This window comes from Sturnus vulgaris, chromosome 15 (genome assembly GCF_052056855.1).
Source record: "Sturnus vulgaris isolate bStuVul1 chromosome 15, bStuVul1.hap1, whole genome shotgun sequence".
NCBI classification, from domain to species: domain Eukaryota; kingdom Metazoa; phylum Chordata; class Aves; order Passeriformes; family Sturnidae; genus Sturnus; species Sturnus vulgaris.
The window spans coordinates 13,279,060-13,294,178 of record NC_142257.1 but is presented as its reverse complement, the minus strand read 5'-3'; the positions used below and the strand labels follow the sequence as shown (position 1 = coordinate 13,294,178).

Below are 15,119 nucleotides of genomic sequence, written 5' to 3'. Positions count from 1 at the left end.
AAAGCATCTTTTTCCTGATGCAGAAGAATTTTTTCTGGAGATCAAAGGTTTAGGTTTTGATGAATTCACAAAAAATCAAGCCTTAGGATTGTGTTAGATTCTGGGGAAAGTGATATCTATATACTATGTGGCTTTGCACTGAGAAATGTGACTGACAATCTCTGATCAGGAAAGCTTCAGAATTAGAGAAGCTGTGCCAAGGTGCTTCTCAGGAAAAGATTCATGTACCAGAGACAATTATCAGGTGTAAGTTATTTATTCATAATAATAGCTATTGAAAAAGACCCAATGCTTGATTCCATTTTCACAGAACCCATGTGTTGCTAAATCCCAATTTTAAGCCTTTAAGTAACAGAATTTGGATCCAAGATTCATTTTTCCCAGATCATTATTTTTTTTGAGATATTTAAATGAAAAGAAACTAGGGCCTAAAATTCTGGCGTGAGCATGGAAAAACCAAACAAAGATCCCAACATTTCCCCCCCTGTTTTGATTGACAGGATGGGGTGAGAAGGGAGAGGTGAGGGGAGACCTTTTCTAATGAGTAATTTGATGATTCCTTTGTATGGAAGTACTACTGATCTTTTTTTATCTGGAGGGGTTTTCTTGGGGGCTAAGAACTAAAAGTTCTAGCATAAAGCTATGTAAAAAGCAGTTTGTCATACTGTCTCATGATGACAGCAGTTCATAAACAAATATCAATTAAGTAAAGTATTTACAGGAACAAAACAGAGGTGTCCTAATAGTAATTAATGAGCTGCAGCTCTCATTTTCTGTAGCTGACCAGGGAATGGAGGGGTGCATACTGTAGCTGATGAAAAGCAGAGCTTCAAGAAGTCTCTGTAATCTTCCTGAATTACTGCAGACAGAATTTTGACATCACTGTCTTTTAATTCTGCTTTGGTCTTTTTGCTACTGGTTTTGTCAATACTAATTTAGGGGATTTTTAGCATTGTATAATATACAATCCAAAGTATTGAGAAACGTGGCGATGTAGCAGTGCTTTTGTGCATTTTTGTGCTGCATGCAGCCCATGCCAGTATCTTTGCTGGTTACCTTGGAAACTGTCATGGGGAGAAATGTGATTGGCTGCTTCCTCCAATTGATTATTAAAGTCGTGGGCAGTTTCAAGTGCCAGACATTACATAGGTTGCACACGTAAGTAGAACTAAATTCACAATTTAATATTCTTTTATTTTGAAGTAAGCTACATGAAAGAGTAAATCTGCAATGCCTTGGAAGTTTGACTAGAATGACTAATGGATTGCAAATTTCCTCTTTGTAGAAACGATAGTGTTTTTGGGGATGTGCCTTGGTTTTCCTTTTTCTTCCTGGTTGTTTCTACTGTAGGACATTCACAGTATATCTGAGAGGAAGGAACAAGAAAAACCTCCCCCCCCCCACTCCAACAAACCCAGAACCCCATACTGAAACAATAAATAATTTCTTAGATATGTTACAAAATATAATTTTTTATTGTTGGAGGAATAGAAGTTCACATCCCCTGAGCTGCTTATATGCTTCCATTTCTTATGTCTTAAGAACTGATACCAGAATTGTTTAATAGCCTGTCCTGCTTCCATTGATGAGTTGATGAATAGTGATAGCCTGCAGAGTTATGCATTCAATATCTTGTGTTTTACGAACATTTTTTTTAACCATGTAGGAATACATCTTTTCAACCAAAAATCTGTTGGTGACTAAGGCCTCCTTATGTCAAAATTTTCAGTTATTTTTGAAAAGAGCAACTTGTATAGCATGAAACAGTCATTGTCTTGAGAATGTCTTTAGAAAGTCATGATTGATAACGTATTTCCCCTATGCTTTGGTGTCACCTTCAGTATCTGATGTTACTTGACCATCATTGCCTACACAAATACCTGGTTTTAGCAAAGAGTTGATATGACATGGCAAAGAGTTAATGGCCCAAATTACTCTTAGATGCTTCTGTGATTGTATTAGGAGTAAAGAATGGATTTAAAGTAAAACTACTGTAGCATTTAGAGATTAGTATCTTGTCTCGGTTTGAAAGACAGGTGTCTGCTAGGAAAGGCAGGACCCTCCAGCGGAATGGAGAATGGAAAGCCCCTCCCTCCGAATTACTGTAAATTTGAAATTAAGGGGCTCTCAGGCAAAGATATGAGGGTAGAAATAACAGTTCTTTACTAGTATGTATAACAAGGCAAACAAAACAACTATGGAATTAATTACAGAACCAGGGACCCTGTGACAGCCTTCTCGGCCGAGACGGGAAGGATGGAGGAGAGGCGCCCCTGCAGAACTATGCAAAAGCACTAAGCTGGAACGGCAGGAATGAGCAAAGTGTCCCGGGCTGGCGGTGGGCGAGATGTATTAGAGAACTCCGTGGCAGTAGTTGGAGCTTCTGCAGGGCGTCCCAGCAGGGCAGGGCGGTGCGGAGCTGCAGCGTAGAGAAACCCGGAACAGTGTCGGAGAAGCGGCAGGCAGCGGCGGCCGGGCTCCCAGCAGGGCAGGGAGAGGTGGGCTCAGGATTCCCGGGTACCTGAGCAGATGGTGGTAGGTCCTTCAGGTGCCAGTGAATTCTCCCCTCAGTAAGCGACAGCCTGGCCGTCCTTCTCCGATTCCAAAGAGAGAGAGCAAAAAGATCCGCAGCTGCCCCAGCCCCCGTCCTTTACCTGCTTCTAATCTCACAATGTCTCTGACCCTCCGAGAGAAACTCCCAAAAAACAGAGGAGTTCCCCCTCCCGAATGTCTCAAACACCCAGCCGTCAGTGTCTCTTAGCAACTCAATGGGAAAAAATTCCACAAGTAACAAGGAAAGAAAAGGACAGAAAACCCAGCCCCCAACATATCTTTATTTTTCAGCTGCTCCTGTATTAGTAGCATTTCATTTGCATCCTTGAATGACTCAAATATTCTCAGAATTGTAGACATTTTTTCAATAAAAAAAAAAATGTATAGCTATAGTATAGCTTTACCTCTATGCTCAGCCCTGATAGTAGTGAATAGCAATAGAATAGCTGCCAAGGAGCTTTTTCAGTCTCCACCTTTGTAAGCTTTCAAGACCAGACTGGACAAACCCTGAGTCATCAGAGCTGATCTGTTTTTTACCAGGAGATTGTGCTAAATGACTACGGAGGTATCTTCCAGCCTGATTTATCCTATGCTATGAATCATCTCACTGAAAACTGTGTCTTATTTCCAGCTAATGTTTATCTGACTGTAGCTTCTAGCCATTGGTTTCCATTACTCGTTATCCTACTAATGAACTTGTTGGTACTTGATGCCCCTCTCATTTTAAGTGAATACTGAAATACAACAAGCAAACCAAATCCCAGCCTGTTTCAAGACCAGCAGCTGGACAGACACTTGGTTTGTCTATCCTGTAAGTCATTTGCTCTATTTTGCCCTGGACAGGACAAGACAAAATAAGTAAACTTTTATTAAAATGCATGTATTGAAGCAGGGTGCAGATTCCCCTTTGGGAGTTTTCAGTGGTGGCCACAGAAGTCTTCTCTGATTTCTTGTTTCAAGGTGGTCAAAAATATTCAAAGCCGATCTCCAAATCAGAAATATTCTTATCGAATAATTTTCGGTGCAACTTTTTAAGCTATTATTTGTTGTGTGAAAAAATGAATCTGAAGTAAATTCTGTCGTATTTCTCACAACTTTCCTCACTAGCTGGGCTAGTCAGACTTTAAGCACAGTCAGCCAGACACAGGTATCTCCAATCTCAGCTCAGCTGCAGCTACTATCACTCAGTCTTTTAAAGCAGAAAGTCTCGGGAATTTAAGGGCTAACCCTCCAGAGCAATCAAAATTTTTTTCTGCATGGATGGAGTACAATACTGAATTCTGCTTTTTTGTGATGCTTCGCAACAACTAAGTTTATTACATGTACATGCTTACCTTCATCAACAAAGTTTGTAATCTTTTGAAAGAAAAAAATCAAGCTTTTAATCCAGACCAATTGCCTCTAAAATAATTTAGCTGGGAATTAAATATTTTTCTGTAATTTGTCAAACTGTTACAGCCGCTTTCCTTTATGTTGCCAAGAACTGAAGTTAGGCATCTTGCCTGTGGTTACCTGATTTATCCCTTTTGACATTTTTAGTATTTTAGTATAGGCACAACATTGCCTCTCTTCTAATCTGCTGGAGTTACTCCAGTTTTCCATTACTTATTAGAAGGTTAATACTAGCAAACAGGAGATTGTGATTCCTCTCCTTTAGTATTCTTTAGGAGGTTTTTGTTTGTGCTTTGTTGTTGTTGTTTGTATTTTTTTATATATATAAAGCATTACTGGTTATACATTTTAAAATTGTATCTCTAATTATTATGCTATGAATGATATAATTTGTTACTGTATTTATACTGTGGCTATTTTTTTCTCCTTTATAAAGGGTTTCAAATTTTAATTTAAAAAAAAACTTCCAAAATTTATTATTAATTAAAAATTACAGAATTGACTTAGGAGTCTGATTTTCTGGGAGAGGATCCTAAAGTCAAACTGAGACAGAGTGGATTGAGATGATTATACTTCTTATTGAAACATGAAGAATAGAGCTTATTAAAATTTTTTGTACCACTAATCCTAAAATCAAACTTGAAAATTAGGAATATGCTTAAATATCTTAAGATTTTTGGGCTAAGGATAGTATTTCTAATTTATCCATGCCACATAACTTTTAATTTCTATTACTTACTATCTCCTTCACTTTTTAAATTAATGTAATTTCCACCATCACCTGATCACTGAAATGAAGTGGTCACTTTCTAGCACTACCATAAACTTGGAACTTTTAGTATTCCAGTCTTTAGCAACCTTTGAATTTTCAGTCTGTGTTTTCCTAAAGTTTTTTTGCCAAACAAAGCATTTTTATTTGGAGGGAAAGAGACCCTTTGGTAAGTACTGAAAATGGGGAGTGCTACCTGTTTGTTCATGTTGAAAGAAATTGGTTCAGAATAGTTAGCAAAGTCCAGAATAGGTTCAATTGCAGCGTTTGAAAACATAATAACATTTGACTACTCTGGCTGCATAAGATTGTTTGCCAATCTGCCATGAGGAAATTCTCCTGACGTGTTGCTGTACCTATACATTCTTGATTGGTGTTCAAGAACTGTTCTGTAGACCTTTTCAGGGATGAACCTTCCTGGCTTTCTTAGAGCATGAAATACACATTTACAACTAAAATTCTGTTCTTGACCTTCTAAAACAAGTGATTAATTTCCATCTGCATCCTAATTTAAATGGATTTAAAATTTAAATTTAAAGGTATTTTAATTCTGGTGACCACCAGCAGCAGTAATACCAATTATATATGTGTTTGTTTCTCATCCAGAGAATTTCCAATTTATCCTACCATCTTATGAAGATGGTGATAGAATTCATAGTTTTGGTTGCATCTCACATTGTAACCTAAGACAAGAACTGACTCCCTGTTGGTCAAGGTGGTGGTAGCACTCCAACTAAACGGTGGCTACAGTCCTGTTGGAATGATGAATGTGATTCTGTTTAAGCAGTGATCCTGTAGTAAAGTCTGGCTCTTCTCTGGAGGTCCAGTGGTGGTTATCGAGCTCTTGTCATCTGGGAATCCAGTGGTAGTACTCTCATGGTGTTCCAAACCCAGATTATATTCAAGTAGGAATGCTTGATTCCTCCCCCTGGGTGGAGCATCTCACAATGGGATGATGCAATTTTATAAGTCATGCAGTGAGACTTGATGGCCCATTAGTGCACATAGCTTCCCCTCCCCACACCAGATATGAGTTATGGAGAGGATAAAGAACACCGTCCCGCTTATCTTAACAGCTTATGTAGATGGTAATAGAGTACATGCTTTTGATTACACCTTACATTATAACCTAAGACATTTAGCATCTCAGTTACTGTTGTTATGTAATGCTTTATTGACGATTTTTTAGTCCTCTATTCATAAAGTTTGCATCTTATATAAAGGTTCAGGTTGCTTCATTCAGTCTTTCTTTCTCATGGAAACTTTGTTCAATATTATACAAATTCATATCATTAGCTTCATACCAACCATCCAACTGTTTCCTTCATTGTAAGAGCTATAAAATATTGTTTTATTTTCTCCTCCTGCTTAAGATCTACTCTTCCTTAAATTGAACAAATATTTACTTTTACTTGGTTTGCAGTATTGCCTTTATGACATTTCTTCTATATCTCTAATTCTATAAAGTCCTGATGCTGGTGCAGAATTCCTTAATGGAATCTCAAGGGCCTGGAATGTTGCTTAGTGCTTTCTCCAATGGATAATTAAGTGTTTTAAATCAGATTCTGACACAGATGAGTACCATCAGGTGTCACCTGCCAAGAAAACTCAGCACTGCATTAAGGCAGCAACTGCTGCTGCCTGGTTTTCTGCCTGGTCTATCTCTGCTTGTTCCATTGCACTCTGTCCCCTGGACAAGCTCTAAATTTGCTTTCTCTGCTGCTTCTTGCTCTCTTGCTTCAGATTTTCTCTTTACAATTTTTTTGCTGTTGTTCTCTGTTTCTAAGGTTCTGTGGTGCCCCCAGCTGTGTCCTGTTGTGCACAGGACTAGGCACACCTGAATTGAACTACAATCTACATCCTGCGCCAACTCACTTTGTAAAGATTTGAGGCTCTCAACTAATTTTGAAATTAATTAGATTTGGAAGTGAGGAAGAATTTTTTTAACTTGCATAACAAAATATAGTTTAAGCATTTTCCCTTTGTCTGTACCTTATCCATTCCTCAAAGATTTACTTGGGCATGTCATGTGTTAAAAATTTGGGAGGTACTGAAACACATGCCCCAGATAAAGAGCTGCTGTGTCAGGCAGGTTTGAAACAGCATCCTTGTGTACCAAGTGATCCATAGGGTATTAGGTGCTTCTGGTAGCAGCAAGTCCCTATGGCCGTCTGTGAAACAGTGATGATACCACAGCACTTAACAGATGGAGTTCTGAATATGCAGTTAGACTGGAAATTTTGTCCTGTAACACTTCACCAGTTAGCAGAAACAAGCTGACTTAGCTTAGTGGTACCTGGCAGGTTGTGCCTGACTTCAGTCATCATCTCTCCATTAAGAGAGCTGCAAAATTCTCAGCCTAATCGTACTTGCATCAGTTCATACTTGCATCCTAGGAAACATCACTGTGATGAACTGGAAGATACAAAGCAGCTGTAACAGCTGCTGGTGAATATAAAACCCAATAACAAAAAACCACAAACCAAAACAAATAAACACCCTCAAGTCATTGATTGTCTATCAATGTTTAATTCTGTTTAGGCTGTGTACAGACCTGTAGTTTCTGTGAAACTAAATATTTTCCTGACTGGATTTATGTAAGAAAGGGCAGGGATGCTCCTTGTAGCCCATATTTGATGATAGACATTGATAAAATGGAAATATTTTTTTTTCAAAAGGAAAGAGGCAAATCCAAAGGGAAATGCTTTTCCTTGTCGATGAAGATGCTGCTATGAAACATGGTTTTCTCTCCCTTTTACCTGAAATTAGGCAAGTTATGTTTTGTATTATACTAACTGGATTATATTCAGGTACTAAAATAGTTCAGAGGCTGCTTGCTACTCATTTAGTACCTTTCTATGTGCCACTCTGAAGCCCGTGTTCAGTTTATTGTGTTATACATACTGCTCTGGAGAGAGTATTCTATTTGCAGTATAAGAAAAATCTAGCTCTCTAAAAGTAGCTTTGTCTTTCATGTTGTTTGGTCTCATTACTATATTTCATAGTCACAGGCAAGCAACATTGATCAGGCTGTTGTGTGTGGGGAGTTATTTTTAGGTTTCTATTGTTTTGTGGTTTGTTTTTTTTTTTCCATGGAAACACACATGCTTGACTGCTATCTTGATGTTCAAAAAATATTTGATTCAAATTGTGTAAGTACTTTTTGAATATATTATTACAATCTATTAAAATAAATGCCAAAACTTGCTTACAGAATGGAGAAAGGATACCTGCCTCCCGCTCTTTGCTTTCCAAAGGTATGCTCAGAGTAGCAATAATTTACAGTGGCTTAAAAGTTATAAAACCACTTGCGCTAAAGTAACATCATTAGGTATTTTAATTTTAAATTCCTACCTCACAGTAATAAGCAGGCATTTTCTTGTAGAATGTAGGAAAGCTACATGATTCAAACTTCTCTAAGTTCTTATAGCTCTTCTGACTGAAGCTGGTGTGATGGTAGGTGCTGAGGTGTGGTTTGAGGATATCTTTGGCTGACTCAGGCATGGTCAGGCAGTAAACAGGGAATTCAGAAATTCCTTCAGTCCACTGATGCTTTTTAAATGAAAGATGCCATCTGCAGATGATGTGTCAGAGCCTTTGTGCCCTTTTAATAAAGAGACAATGTATAAAGGAGGGAAAGCAATGCTAATTTTTTGCTGGGATCAACCTAAACCCAAGAAATTCAAAGCCAGTACTTCAGAATGTGATGAAGTTTGGGAGTTTTAGTATGCATGTTGTTTTGGAAATGATTGTAATTTTGTTTTAGGTTGTCACTATTGTTCAATCTGTTAATTCTCCTAAGCATTGGATAGTCTAATTAAAAATGGATTTTAATTTTTTTTTGGTCTGGTGCTTAATAAGAAACTGTTAGCAGATTTAACGTTGCAGGCTGGAGATTAGGCCTGATGTCCTGCATTGAATATTCACAATCAATTTTCAAATACTATTTATTTGTGATAGACTCAAATCCAAAATGTTAAATTATGAACTTGGAGGAAATCCTTAGCATACAACACATAGCAGTTAATGTACTTTCTGTTAATATGTGACATCTTTGTACACATCTTTATTTTGAAATGTTGAAATACTATCAAATTATTTGACCAACCCCCACTACCCCAATTTAAAATCAAAGTTGTCAGTTGAGACAACTGTGCTGCTCCTTCTGTGGTAGCACAAAGATGATAATGTGTAAATGAGACACTGCTTCTCTGGGCAGTTCCATCAGCAATCATAGGATGCTTCTCACTTTGGATTGTTTTTCCAATGGCTTAAATGCCTTAACAAGGCAGATTACCTAATGTAATAGTTCTACTTTAAGGGCAGGAGAAGAAATAGAGAGATAAAAATAGGTATGCAGATGGAAATTGTTTCACTTTTCCATATGCTAATAGCAAACTACTAGGCCTCTTAATCATTCCTCTCATTACCGGCTGCATTTTCAAAATGGTCTCAAAAAGATCTTTAAATGTGAATAGCCAGAGAAATATGTGCATAGATAAAACTGAACAAAAATTTCTGGAAGAAAAAATTAGATACCAAGTGTTAGTGTTGTCATGGAATAACTGGAATGCAATTTTGAGTGTGCAAAAAGTTTGCAATTTCTTTATCTAAAAAATTACTTTATATACCAATCTCTTTGAACAGTGTATTGAGAAATATTCTACATTATTTCCTGTTGTTGAAGGTGGAAACATTCTAAAAATGCTTGAATAAGAATTTTTGTTACTTTGGAAATTTTGAGTGTGAAGAAAAGACTAGTCTTAAGGCCAGGGACTCACTGGTGCCAAGGACAGCGAGGTAAATCACAATAGTTATAGGTGGACACTTAGTGGAAGCAGTGTAGTATTCAGCAGATTTATTTACAGATGCACAATAAAAGCCTCATATTCAAATATTCAATTGTGTATTTTTCTGAGGAACAGAAAGCTACTCTTCAAACATGGGAAAAAAAAATAAGTCTCCAGCAATGCCCTATATTGCTGATGCTATCAGTGGTCACTGAATAGTTTGTTATTATGTGTTATTTTAGAACTAAGGCCTTGTTTGTTTAGAATTTAAGTCAAGAGAATGTGTTGCACATCATGTGATTTGTTATGAATATAAACTAAGACAGCTCAATTTCTCTGAGATTTTTATAACATGGTTGAATTTCTCAAAATGGACATGATTAATTTCTAAGAGTCATGATATTATGGCAGAAGTCACTGTCAAGTTGTAACCAAAATCCTCCTTACACTCCCTTTACCATATTTGCTTTGCAAAAAGAATTATATTGAGCCTTCTAAATGCTAAAATCTTCTTAACATAGATTCCATCTTTTCTACATTATATGTGATAAGTTTTGATAGATTATCTAAAGCACAGTAGAAATAAATCATATCTACCCAGTGAATACTCACTACCTCCCTGATTTATCTTATTTGCAGATGGACTTTTTTCTGCACATATTTTGAAACAGCCATTTATAAAAAGGTTCTATATTAGGAATTAATTGTTTGGAATTGTAAAAAATAAATCTATTATATCACATAGGTTGTGGTCTAACGAGTGTATCTATTTCCAAGCCTGTTTCTTGAATAACACTGAAAATTTATACACATTTTAATTATTATTTCTGCCCATTGGATTCAACTTTTTTTAAAATTTGCTAGTTCATAGAACTGGTTTTAAAACTACTTTCCAGTACAGTTTGTAATTAGGATGTCAGTGACTGCAAAAGTTTAGATAAAACAGAACAAAATATTCTGGTATTCATGGCTGGGCAAAGGAATGCTACTCACTAGAACATTTTATTTTCTGCAAATCCACCCAGTTCTCAGGAAAACCTCAGGCTGTGTGGTTGGAAATTCAGGTTCCTGAGTTCTTGGAAAAAGCATTCCTACTCATTTTAAGTTTAGGAAGCAAGCTGAAATTTGTGTTTTTAAAGCCCACAGTAAAGACACATAGAACTTGCAGATGTGCAACTATTTTAGATAATTTTAAGAAAGCTGTTCAAAGTACTGAAACAAATCACTGGTTTCCAGTTCAACTGCTACCTCTTCAGTTCCAAAGAGTTTCTAAAAGTGATTGCTAATCTTTCAACTCTTGTATTTCTAATCTCAGTTACTACTGGTAGATGCTATATTCCTCCTTTTTCATCTTTATTCTTTTTTATAACACACACACCACACACACACACATCTTAAAATGTATTAATAGATCCTGAATTTCATATAAACCACTTAATTTTTCTTCCATTATCCCATGTCCTCTCAATTAGTGGTACCTTGTTCTACAACTATTTGGAAGGCCTTTAAAAGTCTCTTTTTAAGAACAGTTTCTTCATCAATTTGTTGTACAGCTTTATGGAACAGCACTGAAAATGTACACCATAAATGTAAATTTTAGTATATTATTTAAAATCTCTGTTTTACCAGTAGCTTATTATTTTAATACCTTAGCCTTCCTCTAGCATTTTCTTCTTGAAAATGCATTAGTTTCTTTTATCCAAATTTAGGCTAGTCTCAAAAAAGTTTATGGTTTCCCTGTATCTTTCATGCTTTCTTTATATTTATAATAACTCTTGTCTGTACTACCTCAACCAGATAAATACACCTGATATGTTTCATGCACCATGGAGTCTCTCAAGTTTTTCAAGCTGTGTTTTTCAGGACCTTGTTGAGACCATAATTTGGAAAGGGTAGATTATTCCAGATTTTGGAAGTATTTACCTGTGGCCAGAATTCACTGATCACTTTCATAAGACGGTTTCTCTTTGGGTGGTTTGGTGATTTGGCAGGTTTGTTTGCTTGTTGGTTTTTTGCTTTTTTTTGATAAGGAAAAACCTATTCTTTAGGAATTGTGTGTTTTAAATGCATCAGAATCAATCTGCCAAGAATCAGCAAATTGCCTTGTGACTGTAGTGACACAGAGGAACATATTTAGAAGCATATGGTAGAGAAAGCAGGGTATGCTGCACCCTGGGAGATCTCTTCCTATTTTCCTGCAGTACTTCACTGCACATGCACATGCATGTGGGCCTCTCTTGAATGTGTATTAATTGAATAAGAGACAATTTCCTAATGATGAATTCTATGCTCATTTAGTTTCTTTTTTGTTTACAAAAATAACACCCTTGAACAGTCAGTATACAGTAATTGCTGGTTTCCTGCAAGAGAATTAAGTAACATGCTTTTGTTATTCATTATGCAGTTGTTTTGTGTATAACACACAACTTCCAGCTGAAGTAAAGCAAAGAAAAAACCAGAAGACATGATACAGGTACATGTTCTCTCTATATACATAAATAGAGAAGATATAATTAAGATATCACATAACATGGAAAAATTGTATATGTTCATCACTAATTGCCTTGTGTCTTTTTTTCAAGCACATTGACACCTGCACACAAGGGCAAAATGCATCTTTTTGCAGGGTCTTCTCTAGTGCAGTTGCAACAAGACCAAATGAACTGTTTTGGCTGGTGTGTGTTTCAAATGCCAGCAGTATCTGCAGCATCAAAGGGCTGAGCATGGCCTGCAAGGGCTTTTTGAGGACCCTGACTAATTAGTGCATGCTGAGGTTCATCCTGCTAGAGCTGAGCTCCTGATACTAGGGATAAATATAACTCCACAAGAAGCCCCTCCAAGAATGCAGTAGTGGAAATGTGTATTTTGAAAGGTACAAAATTCAGAGGCAATTCACTACTTCAGTCTTCTTATTATACCCACAACTTGCAGGCTTTTTGATATCTGCAATCTTTGGGAATGCCTCAAAAGCTACTTTTTACTTCAGCACTGTGTATGGGTTTCTCATATTCACATATGTCTAAAAAGCAAGTAAAATGATTGTCTCACTGAAAGATCTCTGGGGGTACTGACATCCCACATGCATTCTGCTAAGCTTCCAAAGTTTGGTTTTTACTGTATTTGGTTCTTATTTTGAGTAATCGTATTGGAATTATAGCCTCCTAGGCAGCCAATGTTAGGAATCTTACTTGCTGCTGAAATCTGAGTTTCATTGATAAAAAGTGTCTTGAAAGCCAATTTTATATTTAAACTACTTTCTATTTAAACCTACTCTGTTCATTACATTTTTGTTGATTTAGTATACCTGAGTTTCCAGAACTTTCCCCTGACTGCCTAACAGCATGGTGTCCAGGCTGCTTCCTATGGATTTTAGTTTTCTATTATTTTTACTTCATTATCTTTCAAACTGCTGTAGCCTAATCATTTAAAAAGAATTTGGCTCCTGAATTCCAGTGTTTCAAAGTACCACTTAGTTTGGTTTCAAAAAATACGTCAAATTTTATTATATTAGGTTTTTTTCTCTAGTAGGTCAATCATATTAACTTACAGGAATTGTTTCAGAAAGTTACTTAAGGCAAAGTCAAGAATAGCTTTTTCTCTTCTATGCTTCAGACCAAGCTCTTGCAAGATGCAATTGTTTATTACTTTCAAAATTGTCTTTCGAATTTATGCTGTGATATATTTGGTATGATAGTTGTCCTAACAAGCTTTGTTAGAGGTTATTCTAATTTCTATGAAAATGAGCAAACACTCTCAACTGTACAAGTATTCTCCAACTTGGATCATGTAGTATGGACATACCTAGATTCTGACATAAGACTGACATATACAATATTGTTTACTTAGAAATCACTCTAAATTGGCCCAAGGAAGACCATTTTATTCTAAGTTATTTCTCAGGTGCACAGAACCAGATATTTCATGGACCAGTCCAGTGCCCATCTAGTGAAGGAAAAAAAGGCAGCATTGTTGGAGTGGGGAGGACAGACAGTTGCACTTCTCATGTCACATTGATACTGAACCATATTCAGACAATAGAACTTGGTGTGACCTCCAAAATATTGCACTGCTAGATTGTGTACACATAGGCATTAATGGAGGCATTGCCATCAGGGCAATGCAAAAAAGTGCTGAGGGTAACATTAATAAACAACCTTTGACTTGTAATTTCTATTTTTGTTTTCAGAATGCATGGTATATACAACTGTCTAACTTTTTTATACAATATGAACTCACTATGTATTCCCATATGTTTACATGAACCCTGATTTCCTTCAGAAACCTGTTTATGTATTTGTGTCTTTTGCTGTTGGCTGAAAATATTTATCTTATCATGTTTTCAAAGTGCAAACTTTGTTCTAATCCCTTAGAAGCACACCAAAATCTTCTCACATTCTCAGATGTTGTTACTTGTTGTACTGCGTTATTTTATTGTTATTAGATGGTTTGTTCCATTGTTTGTAGCCCCCCCCCCCCCCGGTATAATTCAGTTGCCCTAATTCCTGCCTTCCCTTGATCAATCAACCCAAGTCCCAATCCACCTTCCAGAACCTTCCCTGTCCCTCACTCTAGTCCCTGCCCCGGAGATTGTCAATCCCTCCTAGCCCCTCCTATCCTTCTAGTATCTTCTGTATCAGTCATCCCCTTCTTAGCATATGATTTGATGTTACATGTATTTCCCCGCCTATGTTTCCCCTATTGGTTGTATGTATAATCAGCCCTGCCTTATGTTACACCCCCAAACTGTAGCAATTGGTTGCTGTATTGTACCCTCCCTTGGGGGAGGGCCCCTAGTTAAGTTGTTGCACAGCTGTGTTCCTTGCCGTTTGTGGTTCCCTTCCCCCGGTCCCAATTGTCTTCCCTCCCTCAATAAATCCTGCTTCCCCGGAACCTCAGAAGGACTCTCTCAATCCTTTGCTCCTCCCTGGATGCGTGTATGGCCGTTAGGGTTCAGAGCCCTACCCACATTCCGGGTTCCCCTGAATCCTGGAAGTGGGCCACTCTCGGCGCTGGTCTCGCCTTCAGGAGCTAGCTGGGCGAGTTGGTGCAGGGGGGAGGAGGCGGGCCGCGTCAGTTACTTCTTTATTTCTTGTACAAATGCATGTATTTCAAAAGGATTTATTATACTGTTCAGATGCAGGCTTCAGGAATGAGAATTTGAAATTCCTTTTCTTGAAAGAAAGGGTTAATAGGCTATTCTAACCCATGACACTGCAGCGCTTGCATTACATGCAAGAAAGAAGTTTGTTGTTGCAAATACATTTATTATTGATACTGTTTGAAGGAGAAGGAAATGGAAGGTAGTTGTTTAATTTTTTCCTCAAAACCAAATTTGAAGTGAAAGAATAATTTTGATTGTAGAGGGAATGTTAATTAGAATCGTAATAAGCTTTTATATTTCAATGACCTTAAGAAAAAAAAAGGCAATTCTTGCAGAATTATTTGTAGTAGTAATGGCCAAATCTGTGTGCACAGCATGTTCCCTTGTGGACCCACAGCATAACTAGAAAACTAATAGGTTCAGAAAAAACAAAAGAATCGCAAATGAATGACAGCAACATCCATCAGCCTTGCCCCTATGAGAATGCTTAGCCATAGTCCAAACAGAAAGTTTT

At 37.2% G+C, this 15,119-nt stretch overlaps 1 protein-coding gene and 1 long non-coding RNA gene across 2 annotated transcripts in view; one reads left to right on the top strand and one right to left on the bottom strand.

Moving 5' to 3' along the window:
• Positions 1-1,139: 1,139 nt before the first annotated feature.
• The window catches only part of GABRB2 (gamma-aminobutyric acid type A receptor subunit beta2), a 179,751-nt gene continuing 165,771 nt past the window's right edge, over positions 1,140-15,119 (top strand). Inside the window, exon 1 of the mRNA XM_088173812.1 lies at positions 1,140-1,158. The gene's annotated coding sequence lies outside the window, so the exon portion shown is untranslated. The remainder of the gene's footprint in view (positions 1,159-15,119) is intronic.
• LOC148221999 (uncharacterized) lies at positions 1,453-13,962 on the bottom strand. Its single transcript, XR_015807017.1, has 2 exons — positions 2,522-13,962; positions 1,453-2,419 (listed from the first exon to the last, which is right to left on the bottom strand). It is a non-coding gene; the product is annotated as an uncharacterized LOC148221999 (long non-coding RNA).